Source organism: Dromaius novaehollandiae, chromosome 5 (assembly GCF_036370855.1).
Source record: "Dromaius novaehollandiae isolate bDroNov1 chromosome 5, bDroNov1.hap1, whole genome shotgun sequence".
Classification (NCBI taxonomy): Eukaryota; Metazoa; Chordata; class Aves; order Casuariiformes; family Dromaiidae; genus Dromaius; species Dromaius novaehollandiae.
Genome location: NC_088102.1, coordinates 54,363,692 through 54,381,750, shown reverse-complemented (window position 1 = coordinate 54,381,750; position 18,059 = coordinate 54,363,692). Strand labels below are relative to the sequence as shown.

General features: G+C 38.9%; 1 long non-coding RNA gene across 1 annotated transcript; it reads left to right on the top strand.

Annotated features, from left to right (window-relative positions):
- Positions 1-6,037: 6,037 nt before the first annotated feature.
- Positions 6,038-16,674, top strand: LOC112979962 (uncharacterized). Its single transcript, XR_010389445.1, has 3 exons — positions 6,038-6,287; positions 10,498-10,686; positions 13,696-16,674. It is a non-coding gene; the product is annotated as an uncharacterized LOC112979962 (long non-coding RNA).
- The last annotated feature ends 1,385 nt before the right edge of the window (positions 16,675-18,059 follow it).

Below are 18,059 nucleotides of genomic sequence, written 5' to 3'. Positions count from 1 at the left end.
AGACTTCAGAGTCAAGGGACCATTAATGTAATTAGACCCCTATTGTGCTGTACGAAAGCAAAAGAAAGTCTCTGCTCAGATAAGCAATCATCTGCTCCAGAACTCAGCAGATTGCTGAATGTTAGAAGATGTCTGGGAACATTTTTCGGAATGGTTAGCTGATGGAAAATCCTCTTTTCTAGAGGAGAAATTCAAGGCACTGAAGATACTTCTGGCTGCAAGGGAAGAGCAGAATAGAAAGGAAAGCCCCTACGTTCAGGCCGAGGAAGCAGTGAGTCTGGCCTCTTTCTGAGCAGCAGGGCAAGGGAAGGAAGGAAGGGTTTTTGATTGAGTGCGTTGGCTCTCCGCTTCCCTTGCAGCCTGTTACCTGGCAGAAAGGGAGTGGGGCTTGTATGCTAAGATTTTGCCAAACTACCAAGGTTCTGTAGGAAGAAACTGAACTTACCATTCTTTCTTTCCCAGCCAGCTGGAGGGTGAGAACACAGGTATTTCCACTTTCCTCCTTTGCTGGCAATCCCTTCCTGTGGAAATAGTTCACATTTTTTAACTATTTTCCCATATTCTAAATAGAAACATTTTTCAAATACAGATTTGTATTTTCTGGATGATTTTTGATGCTCTTTGAAAAGTCTACTGCAAACTGCCCATGGCAGTGGAAATGACCTTGCTCAAATTATTCTAAATAAGAGGGAAAAACAGCTGCCTTCTATCAAACTCCGAGCAGATATAATTTCAGTCCTAAAGATTAATTTTGTGTAATTTATATTCATAAATTAGATAACATAAAAATATAGTTTGTAGAAATATATGTAGTCTCTTTATTCACTTGAATACCAGCAGAAAAATGGTTCCATTTCCAAGAATTCTGTGTTTTTTTGTTTCTAATAAAAAAGCTTAATTTACCTTGGTTTTGTGCATGAGAATTGGAGATTTACTATGTTGAGGTACATATATATTTTAGAAGAATTAAGCTTGTAAGCGCCTACCTCATTTTTGAAAAGGAAATTTATGTTCCTAAGTCATTAATGTGCTCATTAAAATTTTACTGTAAATGGCTTTTCCAGGAGCTCAGTGGTTCTGGAATGTGAGTGTCTCTAAGTTGCATCCATATATCTGAAAATCCTGGAAAAATTAAAGATGTCGTAGAAGTGGACCACCTGTGTATCTTTTCCTCCAGGAAGTTCAGTTAAATTACATTTGATTATATTACATTTGATTTTAGCCTTTAAAATTTTGCAGCATAATCTGATAAATATTACTCTGAGACATTCCATATAATCATAGCTTAACTGCTAGTCAAAGTGTTTTCTAAGGTGGATTTATAACTGTCCTGGAATTTAATATAGAAATATTCTGAAAAATATGTAGTTTGTAATTCTAGAAAGAAAAATATGCCCTATTAATAAGCCAAAAGCTTTTCAGTATTTTTCAAAGTCAGAAAAAGGAGACAGTAAGTCATATTTTTAGCAGTGGGATCAGTTTGGCGGTACTGTTCCCAATTACGTTGAACTGTGAAAAATACTTGGTTCTGACAGCCTGCAATTAGAGATTACAGTTTGCTTCTTGTCTCAGGCAATGGTAATTTAAATCACAAAAACCCCTGTTTTTATTACAATATTTTGTCCTGTAGAATAACCTGACCTCTATACCCTTCTTCAGGCAACACATAGCTGAGACATTGAGGGTAGATTCTCAAGGGGATTCCCATCAGTGCAGTACTAACCTACATAATTCTGAACTCTTCATACCCAGAGGGCTAGAGGAATTCACAGCCCTGAAGTAAATATATAAATTCTGTCATCCAATGCTTGGATCTAATATTCACCTAAAAATAGGTTTTATAAAAGTCAGCATGCAGAAACAGCAGAACAACTAGCTGATTGGGAAAGGCTAGTAGAGTGGAGTGCCCAGACTTAAATTTCTTGTCAGTGCCTTTGGTGAACTCCCTGTCTCTCATAGCCCTCCTTAGCTTCCCTGGCAAAACTGCCCTACCTTTTAAGAAATATTATTTTTCTCAGGGACTCCAATTCATTTTGCCTTTATCCTATATGAATTCCAAGCATCTGTCTCAAACTAATGACAATTACTTATTTTTTCTATGCAAAAGAAAGAGCTTCACAAGGAAGGACTGAGAACTGCTTGTCTTGCAGTTTCCAGTGGGTTACTGTCCTACCAGTATGGTTGACAGGTTAAAGTGTTCTAATGTGATGAAGTTTTTTAAGCTGGATTTTCCAATACCCAAATGCATCTTTTAACAGGTTTATAGAGAGTGCTTCTCCTCTCTTTCGTATGGAGTTGAACATGCTCAGAACATATCCTTTAGGCTCTATCAGTGAGAAAGAAATGTGAATGTCAGTGCTGTGAATCACAGTGGTTTTTAAGCATGAAGTATCATAGAATTGTACTGGAACATAGAAACAGGAAAGTGGAAAGGAATTCCAACGTCAGAGAGGTCAGGAAAGCCTCCATGTGCCATTTCTTTGTCAAGTCTAAATGGAGTCCAACCTTTAGACATCTCATATTTTTTCAGTTGCAGTGATAGAAAATGAAACAAAGCGTCAAGACAGAGAATGTTTAATTATGCCAGAATGTAAGAGAATAAAAATAGTATTTTTTGAAGAAACGGCTTGCTAAATGCCACTTGAAGCCTTGTGATTGCTAAAATTCTTGGAACTTGGTATTTTATTTATTCAGTGAAATGACATAGTTAAGTTATTTGTTCTTTCTCACTGTGATTGTTTTTATTCACTGGGAGCTCATATTGTTAGAGTGGTGTTGTATGAGTTTTACCAGTTAAGAATTTGGCTTGAGACATGAATTTACACACTTGAATCCATTCAGTATAATTGAAGTTCTATATCATTAACATAAAGGGGAGAAACCAAACTCCACGCCTGAGCACATTTCTTCATTCCTTGTAATCTAGCACCAGATTTCAATGTCAGTGAGTTCTCTATTTTTTGTAGATAAAATCAAAAACCTGAATCAGATTGGTACACTACACTCATATTTTGAAGATCTAAGATCCAGAATCAGATTCGGATTTTGAAATTAAAAAAAAATCCCCTCTCTAATTTCGCATCAAATTTCTTGAAGAGAAAGGACTGTCTGTTGGATATTGCTGTATATTGCTATACTGTAGCACTATAGTGCTGTCTGTAGTGATTCCTGTGAAATGCTATTAACAGCAAGAGATTACTCTGCAAAGTTTATGATGGTAGTCTTGCTGATACAAGCAAATGCTTTCTATTACATTAATGTTCCATTTAAATAACAGATTGCCAGCCACAAACTTTATATGTCTTATTCCCCATACGGGCAATAGATGGATCTGTGAGTGTGGTTTTGTGGATTCATTTAGCACCTAACACACTTTTAATGAAAGATTTTTTTCAAACATCTCTTTATAAGGCTTGTGATACCATGAATTTTCATAGTGCTTCATAAAAGAGATATTTATAATTTTCAAAATAGTTATGGAAGTCAGATATTAGGTTTACTGAGGCATACTGCACTAGGCGGCAGGGGGGAAGGAAAATTAAGGTGAATTAGGTCAGGAAACCTTTCAAGTAATCCAGTACAGCCTCATGGCATTTCCTCCTGCTCTTTCTGCTGAAATATATCAGCTAAACTGATGAGCTGTTTCTGCTGAAGAGCACAGATGCAGAACTAGTCAAATATCCTTCCAGCTACTCATCTCATCAAAATCTATTTGACAAAACAGCTAATCAAGGCCAGTGATTTCACAGTTCCAAAAGAATGGAAGTAAGTGTGGAGAGAAATCAGTTCTCCAAAAAACTAATGTTGGACAAGATGCAAAAATTCATTTGCATGACTATGTTTGGCTAACCAGTAAGAAGACCTACTACTTATGTTGCAAATCCGTGCTTCATTTCTGCTTTAGAAAGCGTAATGGGGGGGTGAGGGAATTTATCTGAGCAGAACAGCGAAGAGGAAAGGAGGCAATGCAAGGGATTTGCATCTGACTTTGGGGATCAAAATCAAGAAGGACAGACAGGTGTTAAACTGAAAGCCAACAACTTGCTCTTTGAATGTAGACTGTAGTTACTGTGGTTTGGAATATTAGACAAAATATGTTTAACTCGAAAAATTGATGATAATGGTTCTCCAGCTCTTTTTTAAAGAAACCTCTTTGATGATAGTTTGGATAATTTTTAATATAATTAATGTATTAGATTACATTTGTTGGTAGCAGATGGAAAGAGAGCCTGTTTCCCAAGCAAAACATGTGCTGGGCATGTGTGTGTCAGATGCTGATGAGCTGGGAGAGAGCAACGCAGGAGTGAAATGTTGCTTAGAAATATGTGAATTGAAATGGTCCCAGTATTATCAAACTACTAGAACTAAAATTAGAAAGAACTGACAAATATTAATGGAGTACAATATTTAAAAGATTATAAATCATGATGTTTCAAGGTGTATTAATCCTAAGTTTGGAGAAGAATTTTTTTTACTGATCCTGCTATTCAGAACTTTTGTTACTAGAATTTCTTGTACCTCATCCATCCGATTGTGTGAGAACTAACTCATTGACCGCTAGCAAGGGTAGGACATAAAACTACATGAATTGCTGGTTTGGTTCAGAAAAGAACACTTTTCTCTCCTTCAGCAGCAAATGCTTCCAGAGCATATGGAGTGAAATGGCAGGGAAGACAAGTGGAAAAATTCAGCCAAAAGTCTGTAGCAAGCAGCAGTTCTTCATTTTCTATGAAATACATTTATCATGTGTCTCTTTTTGTAGACCATGAGACAGCAGGTAGGTATTATTAAGATAAAATGTTTAATAGCTTCTTTCTCTATTAAGATCCTTCATAACCATCTACAGTAGGTGAGAGTGCCTAATGACTATTTTTCCCAGCAGAATTTTGAGCCAAGATTTACCTAACATATTAACTAGTGAACCAGTACTTCAGATTATACTTGCTTTGCTGGATCACACTTATTTAATAGGAAATTTAGAAGTTTGCTACTCATGCCATTTCTATTATGTATTTTCCCTTTTTCAGTTCCCTTTTTTTGGTGAGCTTAAATATGCCATGAGCTTCTTTACTTTTCCTTCTGTGTTTCAGGGTCTGAACACTGGCCCCTTGGCTGCTGTTGGCTTTCGGAAGGTAGCTGCAACTGATTGTGCTTCAGTATGTTTCTGTTCCCTTTTTCTAGAGTTCAGATTTAGTCAGCCTTGCCCACATACCAAGCTAAAGTAACAATGGGTTGATAACTTCGGTTTCATGGGCTTTACATTCAACATTCAGAATTTAGGTGATCCTGTGATTAAATCTCAAAAGGGATTCCATCTGGTAAGGGTCTTGAGAATGGGAAATATTGGACAAAATGCAGTAGGCGATGTCACTATCCTTAAAAAGGAAGGTAGTTTCACTCTACCCTTTCTCTTATATGTAATAGCCTATAATTGTAAAAGAGCTAGGTTCACCTGTTCTCCACCACTCCCTCTCTTACTGAATTCAAACCCACATCTTGCATTTCCTGGCCCAGTTTTCTTGCCTGTGGTTAACCTGGGTATATGCATAGGCAGTGCTGTCCAGCCGTCCTGTTTAATCTGCACTGTTCTACAGAAATGAATTCAAGATTCACTGGGCCAGTAAGATAATAGGAATATGAATGTAGTTTCATGGGTAGGGCACTACATGATAGATGGATAGCTTGAGTTCTGCTCTAAGGATTCATATTTTATTCAGTGCTGTTTCATCATCTCCCCTTTCAGCTGTATTTTAAAAGAAAAAAGAATGGTCCCTGCTTAGCTGTTTTGAAGACAGGTCATAGACCCCTTCTTTCAGGAAAGGGTGAAAAGCTGTGGATCTGCTGTAGATAAAAGCATTTTCCTGCAAAATGTGAAGCACAGAATAGGTCAGGGTCACCTTTCAAACACATCATTGTGCTTGGTGTTTCCTGAAACAGCAGCTTTCAAAAAGCGCTTCCTCCCTCTCCTTCCCCCCTAGGACAGAATAAATTCTTGAAATATATTCTCGGGAATGTGAGAAGGCCTGGGGAAAGACCATCCGATCACTGACTCTTCTTTTCCCTTTTTCCTCTGTCTTTTCCCATGGCAACCATGTGAAAAGCATATACTATTCACTGAGGGCTAATCATTCTGGAGGAACAGGGCATGAGCAGGACCCAAGGCTTCAGCATGCTCTACCCGTGCAGCAGTTGGGTGAGTGCAGGCATCTCTCCTGCCCCTCTCCGGTCTGTCTGTCTGTGCACTGGCAGCATCAGCACCACCAGCAGGTCTGAGCTCACTGGTTAAGGTAAGATTGCAATGAAGCTGGGCTGTGAGAGAACAGAAAGGCAGTTTTCCAAGACAGCTCTGTGTGGATGGGGACGCAAGGACTGAGGTGGGTGATGGGAGGCCATACTAGTCCTCTTTAGTGCAAGTTTGGCAGGGATTTAGCTCCCTTAATCCCTAGGCAGGCATGCATCTCCCAGATGAAAGCTCGGTGCAAGATCTGCTCAACTGAAGGAGGAGGTGTAAGGATTTTTATGCAGGAAGGAAAATAGAGGGTCTGGATGGGTATGCTGGAGGACAGCTAGTGGAATGGAAGATGAGGTGGATAGCTGCAGCAAGCCTCAGAGGGGAAACGTGTGAGTTCGTGAGAGGGTGGACAGTGGAACATTTCTGAAGAAAACAAGAAGTATTTTACTTTAGGGCTGAAGTACCTTGAGAACCACCAGAAGCCTAGTGTCTAGCTTTAGTACCACCTACACATTTTAAGCTTCTCTGGATACTTGTTTTGAGGTACTTTACACTCCCTGTGCACTGTGTGTAGAGCGATGGCAGGTATCTGGATTCCTTCTGGAAAGCTGGACACTTGTAAGTGCAAGTTTGACTGTGGAGTGCCTGACTTGCAGATGCTTGCTCTCCTTTTTAGCCTTGGCTTTGATAAGCTAAAGGTAAAACAAAAGCCCTTCCCAGCTTTGTTAATGCACATTGTCATTGTCTGTGTGCCATCTAGTACGAGTTGCTGTTGAGCTACTGGTTACTTTCTTCAGATACTCATTTTCTCTGATGCTCGTCAAGTGCTGCTCAGTGCTTACCCTCCAGCCTTACAAAACCCAGTCACACTACCTTGTAGTTGTGTTAGATGAAGGAGAGCATCTTTTTTCTACATTCTTCCAAATCTTCCCCCTCTAAATCAGACATTCTGCCAGCAAGCAGAGAGGATAAGGCTAACGCATCAGCTTCAACCCTATGGCTGACCTACAATGTGTAAGTAAACAGAGAATATCAATTTAATTGACCTTGTAAGTGTGTTGAGGGGCTCTGGCTACACCACAAAGCACTCTGAGAAAATGAGTTTTACCAGTTCAACTGACATACATGTGTGACTGTGAAGGTGATTAGGATATTCAAATGAAAGCTGAATGACTTGAAGTGTGATAAATAAAAAAAGGTTATTTCAGTGAGGATATTCTAACTTCACTGTGCTTTGTGTTAGACTTTAAATATTAATGGCAGGAAAAGTGGTACAGTAACCAACAGTGAAGGGCAGAACTGCATGTTTCTTCTAATTTACTTTGTTATCCTAAAATACATGCTTTATCACACAAAACAATGCAAGGGCATGTGATGGCCTTGAAATATTTTTCTTATACCACCAAAAATATTGTTTGATAAATTTCCTTCTTATATATGAAGGTTTTGATCCTTGCATAGAAGTATAAATATATACATTCAAATATTGCTATAGATACAAGTGTGGTGATGTCAAAGTGGTGATGCCAAAGTAGACTGTGCTGTCTTTGAAAACTGATAGAACTCTGGAAAGACACTTTGGTAGTGACAGCTAACTCCTGCCTTCCTTTTGGCCTATGGATGGAGAACAGTCTGAAGCAATGTAATTTTTCTAGCTGTGTAAGTAGAGAAGGGTGCTGGCACATGTTGCATAGGTTTGAGGGAGTTGTGCTTGTCCTCAGTTTTGCTCCCTTGTAGGTTCTTGCCACTATATTGGAGGGAAGGAAAAGGGAAGGACGGTGGGAAAAAAAGCTAGACGTACCAAGTCCTTAGTATCTGTACACAGTTTAGGGACACACTATGCAGAAACTTCGCTCTCTGAATATACGTATTTGTAAAGATTTGAGGAGAATTTGAGTTTCCTGTGTCCCTGTCTTTGAACAGGGAACAGTCTTCCAAATTCGGCTTGATGAATATAGCTTCATCTACATAAATAAAAATATATGAAGTGAAACCATGTTAAATACATAGTCCTAACATTTATACTGCATGGATAATCTCCTAAGTGAGAGAACATCAGCTCTGCAATCTACTATGCCAGGTCATGACTTTATTTATTTATCTGTCTTTTTACTTGAGGCCATTTTTTCTATTAGGATGCTGTGTTTCAATTATTCACTAAAATATCACACAGTGAAACCCATTCAGTTTTAGTTTTGCAGATATCATTTATTCACTTGATTTCCTTCTGTCTATTTATAATTCCTTTTTGTATCAGAAAGGGAAATACTTGGCCTCTTTTCTTACCCTATTTACTAACCATTTTTGGTACTAAAATGGTAAAGGGAGTGCCAGATTTTACTGTACTTCATGAATATTTGGCCTGAACTTCAGATCACAATAGCAAGATCAGAATCTAGTTTTAAGAGATTCCCAATATGAACTCAGCATGTCCTTGATCCTGTGCTTTGATAATGCAGTTGGCTCCAATCAGCAGAAGCATGTCACATCATAGTTTAGATAATTTATTGTCTGATCCTCTACTTCATTTTCTTCCTGCGCAAGGACAAGGCCTCTGAAGCACTTAATTCTAACTCAGTCTTTCAAAACTACTATAGGACTTGTAGTACCACTGTACATAAGGTGAATGTCATCTTACCTGACTCACGAAATTGAGAGAGGAAAAGATGCATTAGGTCATCTGTCTTTTCTCACAGTGAATACAGTATTGCTTTCTTCCTTACAAGAAGTCTTTTAAGCATTAGAATTGCCGAGCAAAAATGCTTCTAATGCTTCCTTTCAGAGATTATTCCATAAATTCATGCAACTTATGGTCAGATTTTTTTCTCATATTGAACCTAAATTTTTACCCATTTCAATTACATACCTGCATTCTGCCAAGTTTCCCTTTTTCTTCTGAGTAAAAATAAATTCACCCACATAATAACACTGATTTCACTGTTTGTCCATCTCCTAGTCTTTTCCCGAATCTGATGAAATGGCAGCCTTTTCTGGCATTGTTTCCTGGGCAGAACAATTTGGTCAGCTCCAGTGCAGATTTCATCCTGACAACTCCCTTGGCCCCTCTTAGGACTTTTTCTGATTCAAGCCAGATAGACACTTGACTTGCACTGTCATATTTTATACTTTTGAAAGTGAATCCAGCCCGGGTCTTAATTAGCAATGACGTATTCCCTGAACTCTTGGTTGGTAAGCAGAAGATAAACAACTCTTGGTTGGTAAGCAGAAGATAAACAGCAGTTGCAGCATTCTTGGCTAGGAATCATGCCCTCAATGCCTATGCTTGATGCACAGACATAGTCCCTAAGCTGCTTATGCTCATGTCCATCTGCTGAGATGGCAAAGTGCCTTCTCACAAGTTGTTTGGACTCTTGCCTTGAGGACAGAGATGGCAGGCAACGATCAGCAGCCTGCATAACAATGCAAGTGTCGTTTCTTCTAAAAGAACAGCTCCTTTAAGCAATTACTGTAGTACAGGCTGGTACCATGAGCCTCTTAGAGCATGATTACACCTGTTGAAAATTATGTGCCAAGAAAAGAATACATGAACCGTGCCTGAGAGCAGTCCAACCAGCGCAGAGTCATTTTTATCTGCCAAGGAGACAGGTTGCATTGCCGCAGGGGTATGAAAACTCATCAGTGGTTCTCAGGGTGTCAAAAAAGATCTCAGCAGGCCAATACTGCCTGGGGGCATATTTGGAACAGACAATACAATGCCCCCGAGTAACAACTGAAAGAAAAAATAATAGTGATAACCTCTGTGAGAGCTTTCCTCACGGAATAGGTCACCAACTCAAGAGAAAAACAGGAAAGCTTTGTGCTCTGCTCTTCAAAGAAAAATAGAAGACCCTGGCTGTATTCTTCTTGCTGAATAAACACTTCAATGATGTAAAGTATAAAGGCACAGACACAGTAGGAGAAGGAGAAGGTAAAATGCATTTTTCCTAGGCATAATCAGGTAAACCTACAGAGTAGGTGGCTCAGTACATAATAATGCTCAGTACAGCATTATCAAACAGTTTGTTAGGAGAGCAAATCAAAGGACAAGGAGGAAATTGTGAACTTTGCTCTATTGCAAGTGCAATAGAGGAGTGAGCACTTAACAAATCTAGGTAAAGGAAAGAAAGTCCACTTTGCCTCTCCTGGGACAGCCAGGAGACTGAACGGCCCCTCAGTTTTGAGTAGAATAGCCATATGACAGTAGGAGCAATTCTGTCAACCAGGATTACTAAACCTGCTTCTCTTTTGTCTTGACGTGTTTTTAGACTACTGCAAGCCACTTCTTTTGGGAAGGGGTCCAGAAGCAGCTTGTGACCCATTCTGCTAGCCTCATACCATCTGAAGGTCAAATCTTCAACAAATGAGCTAGGATTTTTTGACCAACACTATTTTGGAGGAAGTGAAATTTCAGCAATTTTTAAGTATTGTTCCAATTAGCTCGTGCTAAAATTAAGGTAAGTGCTTTTATAAAAAAACCTGAAATACTTTATTTTTAAAATCAGAATTACTTTTTTGTTTAAGTGAATAAGCAAAATATTATTTTTCTTTATTTTTAAACTGCAGCAGAAAACATTTTAATTTGAACAAATTTTTACCTGATTAGGAATTTTTGCAATTTTTATTTATATGAAAAGTTAATGAAATGTTCATCTGAGATGGTCCTGAAACAATATTTCATTTTTATTTTTCTTACACTGCAGTGAAGTAAAAATCAGTTGTTTCTGCACTGCTCAGCCTGAGCTTCAAGGTAATTTTAAGTCTCCTTTGAGTTGCTGGAGTGGACAAAAGGACTTATGAAAGCCTCTGTGTGTTTCCAAAGAAGTACAATGAGCTGAAAGGCTGTTACCAGTCTGCCCCAGTTCATATGCAGCTGTCACTTTCTGTCTTAGGTCCAATTGCATTCAGTGGGAAGTCTGCCATTAATTTCATTAAGACCAGGATTTGCCCCAACCCCAGCTGATATTTTGTGTACACCACTGGATTTATTCAGGTTTCCACCAGCTGATCATTTTGAGCCCTAGATTAACAGATTTCTGTGAAAGACCATTGAACAGTGTCTGATTCCGTATTATGGAAAAGTTTTGCTTTTGAGAAAGGTAGCAGTATGCCTGTGGATTTGTACTGTTCAGCTGAGTTTAGAAACTAGTCTCTTGTGTGCTGACTCACAATGAACGACAGAGCCTTGGATCCTTGACATCTGCAATTAATATCATAAATGGCAAAAAATGCCTGAGAACATGTAGCTGATGTAATTTAAACACAGATTGGACTTCGTGTGAACCTTTCCCTCTAATTGGAAAGCAATACAAAATGACTGCTCTATAACAAAAGAATATTGAACACCAAGCAAATAACCCGTTGCATTTCCTCTGTGTGCTGTCCACAAGACTCTGGAATGGTATTTCAACATCATGTCATAGTTTCATTGATTCAAAAGGTAGCGTACGTATTCATCCAGATACATCTGAGTCTGGAATTGTTCCAGCTGGAAAGTAGAACTTACCCTATTCACTAAACAGTTTTACAGAATATTAATTTAAAATTATTTTGAGAAAAACAGTGTGAATAATTACAACTCCTATAGAAAAACATGAGCATCTATATTCTTCCCTTGGATCTATATGCATAAGTCTCACTGATGGCAATATAATTTCTGTATATAGATCTAAGGATAAGAGATGATTCAAGATACTTTTTTCTTACACAACATATGTATTCCTGGAGGTCTTTTAGATGCCCATGTCTTAGGGTAGTGTAGCAGACCTAGAAGCTATGTGTAGTCTCTGTGCCACTCTCTCAGGAATAATATTGTTACATGAGGAATTGTTGCTCATATGACTAGCACCATTTTTTTTTCTGTTCCTCTTGGGTCATTGAAAACAAAAGGAGATTATTGTATTCTGAAAAGTCTCAATGTGATCCAAAAGATAACCTTGCAGGCAGAGAAGACACTTCAGGTTCTCTCCCATTTGCTGAGTTAAAACCTAATGCAACTTTCATTTAAACCAACAAGAAAAATTACATTGTTTATGGGGGGAAGAAGACTGGGCTTTGGCCTTTCTACCGAGACAAACCAAAGATATAATTTAAGGGTGAATGTGTAACAAGAGGTAGCTATGATCCACGAAAACCTCAAACATGGATAAGAACTTAAGAGCAGCCACTGTCAGATCCATCTGGCACAGTATTTTGTCTCTGACAGTAGCCAACAATGGATATCCAGGGGAGAGTATAAAAGATAGGGCAGATGGTGATACTTCACCGGATTTTCTCCCATATTAAAGGAGAACTCAAACTCCACTCACACAGACCACAGAAAGTCAAAAAAACCCAAACTATTTTCAGTCTCTTGCCTTCTAGTTCAAGTCTGAAATAGCACAACAAAGGATAGCTCCATATTCCATTACCACCAGCAGCTAGTTCGAAGCCAGGTCCAGGAAGCAGTCCGTACAGCTCATTTTCCAGTACCTGTAAAACTCTAGAAATACCTACTTTTTGAAGTGCAGCATTCCTGAGGGTTTTGAACATAAACATCTATATGTTTGCAGCAGTCTGGTTTGCTCTGCTGTGTTCCCAAGGCAAGGCGCAGAAATGCCTAGATTCGGTCTTAAGACTCTGAGTAGCATGCCTAAGTGTCCTTTCAGTGCAGGTTTGCTTGAAGTCTGGCATACAGCTCATTACTTTATGTCAGACAGGGAATTGTATACTTTACTCGAGTGTGGGCTTGCTCACAGTAGGCTTTGTGTTTTCTTTATGTGGTGACTGGGCAATGTAAAGTGTATAATCCATTGTGGAAAAAAAATGCAAGCCTTTTGATTTTCTTCCTAGCTGACTGACCTGTCAGAATCTTGCATTTTTGGCTGCATAGTAGTCCAGCATGTATACAAGGGGTCAAGTGTACTTTCTCCTTTCATGCTGCTTTACATAGTGATTATGAGTATGTGAGCCAGTAAATATGGATCTAAGTCCCTCCTATTGAAGTGGCCAGTGTACTCAGGTTTCTTATGTCCTGGGTAAATGCTCTATGGTATTATTCAAAAACTGGGGTCCACTATCTTTTACATGAAGTTGGCTTTTTGACAATTGTAACTTCTTGATTTGCATTACTTTGGATTCAGTACTGTCCATGTGGTTAAGTATATTTTTCATGTGCCTGCTGGTGACTTAGGGTACGTTTACATGGATAACTTGGCTCAGGAGTCTGTTTCTAAAGCAGTCCTCCCAATCATCCCTTCTTTTACGATGCCGTGTGAATCATGGGGTAGTCTTTGAGCACACAGACTACATTCCCTTTCAGATGAGACTAAACTGATAGATGTATTCAAGTATTGCATCTAATGTATTCCAGCCACTGAGGGCTGGGCATTGAGGTTAGAGTAACTCTGAAGTAAAACTCCTGAAACTTTTGTAGTGTGGATGTTGGTTCTCCATCACCATTTCTCTCCATTTGTTTCACTCTACAGATCTATTACTATTGTGTTGCACGGCTTGTAAATGTAAACATAGCCTTAGACTGAGCTTTGGCACTCTTCTACCTCATTCATCTCTACTGAAGAAACCTGAGGAGGAGGAATGAAGAAACCTGAGGAGGAGGAAAGAAAGAAAGAAAGAAAAGAAAATGAAAGATGGCAGAAAAATATGGAAATAAGAAACAAATAACACTTAGTGGAACAAATGCCGCTGACTGAGGAAGTTAAAGACATGGTTAAGGACGTGGTTATATGACCACCTCAGAAGAACAGGGAGAAGAGAGAGAAATATAAATACAAAGGGAAGTAGGAAGACAATCTATTTTGTCCTTCCATGAAACTGAACTTAAACCCTGTAAAGAATACATCATTAAATATTGCTGTTTTCATTGCACTTCAGAGAAGAAGTGGCTGGAGCTGGCAAAAAAGGTTTCCTGTTGCAGCATTTGCAGATGTAATTAGGAAACAGGAAACATCCAGCTCTCAAGCAGTTTAATTAATGAGAAAACCCGACTGGATTCTGAGATGGGAAATAGCCTCCTGGTGGACCTTAAAAGGAATAGCTTTGAGTCAACTGCAAATATTGCAAAAACTGGCTGGAAAGTTAGTATTGAGCTTTAATGAAAACATTAAAAGCAAACAAAACACTAGGCATTTCAGTAAACTACTTAAACGAAGTATGTCAGATGAGCTCTGTTTATCAGTAATTAAAGTTTTATGGCTCATTTAACTTTGCTAACGTAGCTGAACAAAGGGACGTTAATTTTTTCAAAAAATTCTTAACTGCTATTAGAGAAAAATTTTCACTATTCAGAATGCAAAAAAACCCAGGGGACTCTAGAGAAGGAAATCTGTAAGAGATCTGGGATGCAAGGGCAGTGATGTGAGAGACACCTTTACAAGCAATTGCCAAGGAATCTATGTGGTCAGGTAAGCAACATGGGGTACTTCAGCTAATAGCATTATAGAGCATTTATCTACTAGATAACTTTACTCTGCTGTCTGCAAATCACTTTTTTTTTGAAACATGCCATAATGCTGTTAGTTCTAGGAGCCAGCAAAGTCAGTACCTAGACAACTGGAGTTAATATCTGAAGTTTAGCTCACGCTAAAGGATCCATTTTGTGTCCAGCTGGTAGGGCTCTGTGATTTACATGAGTTACTCCAAGTGTGGCCAGAGTGTTTGGTTACTTTGCCTGGCAGGAAGAGAACTTTAGGTATTTACACTGTCTTCATTTCCTTAAAGCAATCTCAAACGCATTGGTTTTCTTCCTGTGAAAAGAGATTTGGGATTCTGTTAAAAATATCAGAGTAGGCTATCTAGTGAGATGCCTTTTCACCTTTTCCACCCTGGCATGCTTGGGTCTACCATGTTTCTCTTACCTTTTCTGCCACACTTCCTCCCCAAATTTATATACACATCCTTGTGAGATAGAACTGGATGTGATACTTGTGCCATCAGAAAAAGAAATTAATCCTATTTCTGAGCAGATAACAAAACAATATGCTAGTGTGAAGGAAAAAGAAGTGAAGATAGTTGATATATCCAAAGGACATTATGTTAGCGAAGTGTATACAACTATAAACGCCTACTGGGTGACAGCATATCATCTACAAAATGACAAGTATTATCAGGACTGTTCTGTAAGCCTTATTATCTCCTTAAAAAGTAAACACAGGTGATATGCTGGATACACCCAGTGTGGATATGTTTGTAAATATGGAAGGAATGAAAAAAATAATCAGCAACAGTTAAGTTGGAATAGCTGCTGTCAGCATGGCATCTTCATAAGGCAAACTAATGATATAGTTCAATTTTTAAAAAGATCACGTAGCAGAACACAAAATATAATCCCAATCGTCTAGTCTCTGAAAAGACTAAGAATGATGATATTATTAAACAACATCTGTCAGAGGCTTACCAAGTCTGCATCCTTTTTAGTTACCCATTAAAGCCCTATAAAATCAGTGAGAGTTCTAGGAAGAAAAAACAATCTAATCCTATGCAAATTAAAGCAGGGAATGCCAGTATGATGGAATTATACTGTTTAATGCAGCAGCTACTGGTAGAACAACAAAGAGCCACAGATTTGGGTGGCATAATTCAGGTTTAGGTAAGACTTGGCCAACAATTATACTATAGAACTGTTATTATGGGAGTTCCTCTGGACTACAACTGTTCCTCACTCACTGTCAGACTTTTGCTAAGTTATTTAACAGCTGTGACCACACACACTATGCACATAGTAAAACTCAGTTTTTACCTCTGTTTCCTAGTCTTTATCTACAGCTTCCAATCCACAGCTCTAATCAGAACTGGACCTGAATCACCTATGTTATTTAGATTAAGTGAGTACACAATGTCTTCTGTCTGTCAAGAGGAACAGACTACATCCCGACTTGCAGAAGCTTTTCATCTAGACAATGCTGTACATGCCTAAATCATAATTTTGTGTGAGAGCGGATTTACACAGATAAGAAGGTGATTTTCTTGCTTCACCAATATTGGCCAAAAGGGAAGAAATGAAGCACATACTCTGGCTGTAAAAGCATAGGCTGCTACCAAGCAAATTAAAAGGCCTACTAGTTTAGGTTTCAAAATGAATTGCCCCGTAAATATTTCTGGATGAGTGAGAATTGACAATAGTAATAAATTCTTTCTTTTGCCAAACAGAAACCTGAAGGAAATCATTTATTCTTAACATAAGTGTTCAGGGAAGAAATTTTCTGAACTATACTTTCTATACTGCTATACTTTCAGAAGTCCACTGTTTTTCATCCCATTAAGAAATAATTATGAGTCAATAATATTCTCTCTGCATTTTGTATTAGTTGAAAATAAGAGAATCTGGAGGCCAATAATTAATGTGAATTTTTGATTTGCTTCAAGTGAATTTGGAAAATATTAGAGGACAAAAATTAAAAAAGAAACATTTGCCATTTGTTAAATCACAAGCAATGGATTTGTTGGTTCTTTCCCTCTGTACCCTGCAATTCCAATGCCAAATGTTTAAAGGGCAGGCACATGCTCTCAGCCGCTGGGATGGGGCTTGGGCAGGGGCGACTTGTGGGCAATGGCAGTGGGCAGGCATGTGACTCTGCTGGGCAGGGGTTGGTCCAGAAGTTGGACCTGTATGGCCTTGCCAGCATTTGGTTTCAAATTGCCAGTTTGAAATTCCTTTCTTTCGTAGAATGAAATATCCATCAATCTAAAACCAAGGTGTAACTTGTAAGACAGCACATGAAAAATAACACGTAACAGTCACTGTAATAATATGAAAAATAACAGTTCAGTCATTGTAGCAGCAACACAAAACAAGGAAGGAAGGAGAGGGGTCCATTTGTTTTGAAAAGATCATGAAGGACATCATGATTCCACTGAACTGGTATGAGATACAAAATACTTTCCCATTGTTTTCTCTTGCATTGCCTTGATACGTATTAGGAAGGAAAGTCTGTAGTTGCATGAGGTGCCTTCTCCAAAAAGATGTGTAGAAGAGGGGAGGCATTCCCATCCATTTTAGAAAAGGGAATTGCCAGAGAAGCAGTAGTTCTCAGAGAAGTTGAGAGATGTTTGCTCCATGATGGTCTGCCCTGCCCCTATCCAGTGCTTTTCTCTGTGCTGGAGAAGCCCTGTGTACTTACAGATCCTGCCCCAGGTAAGGACTTTGAGTATTTCTAGTGTCAATAATGTGGATCCTAGTTTGCTCCTAGTCCTAATGGCCTACATGTCCTGTTTGTTGTTCACTCTCAGGCAAAGTAACTGCCTGAGAAGAAAGCTGGGTGTAATTCCTCGGATAGTTCGCTTTAGGTAATATGCACAGGAGGGAATCAACTCTCTACCCTCTGCCACCCTCCAGGACTCTCCCGGCGGTTCTCCAGCTTATCTCTGTGTGTCTGTGTGCTTTTGTGATTTCAGGGTGCTTTATATTTACCTTCAGACTCGCATTCTGAAAGGGCAGCTCTGGGTTGTTGCAACACAATCCTCACTGTTTTGTCGGCTCTGAAATGAAACACTTTTCTCTCTCTTTTTGACCAGGGGGTGGCAAATGGGGCTTAAAGGAGTCCCAATATGCCACTGTTATCTAGTAAAGAGACATCACGTGGGATTCTGTGTTTTGATACTTCCAGTCTCTGTAGGTAATTTTACAGGTAGCCTGTGACTGCGCATTCACTCATTTTAACTGTTCTGTTCATCTTCATAGAGATATTTTGGTGTCCTTTAATACAAAACATTTAAACCCAGAAATTTTGTATACCAAGGCATCTTCCCCAGCATTTGATGTGGAAGAGTGAGTTACAGAGACTGTGTGATTTCCACCATAGCACCTTGCTTTAGAAGCCTGTCGTATCTTTCG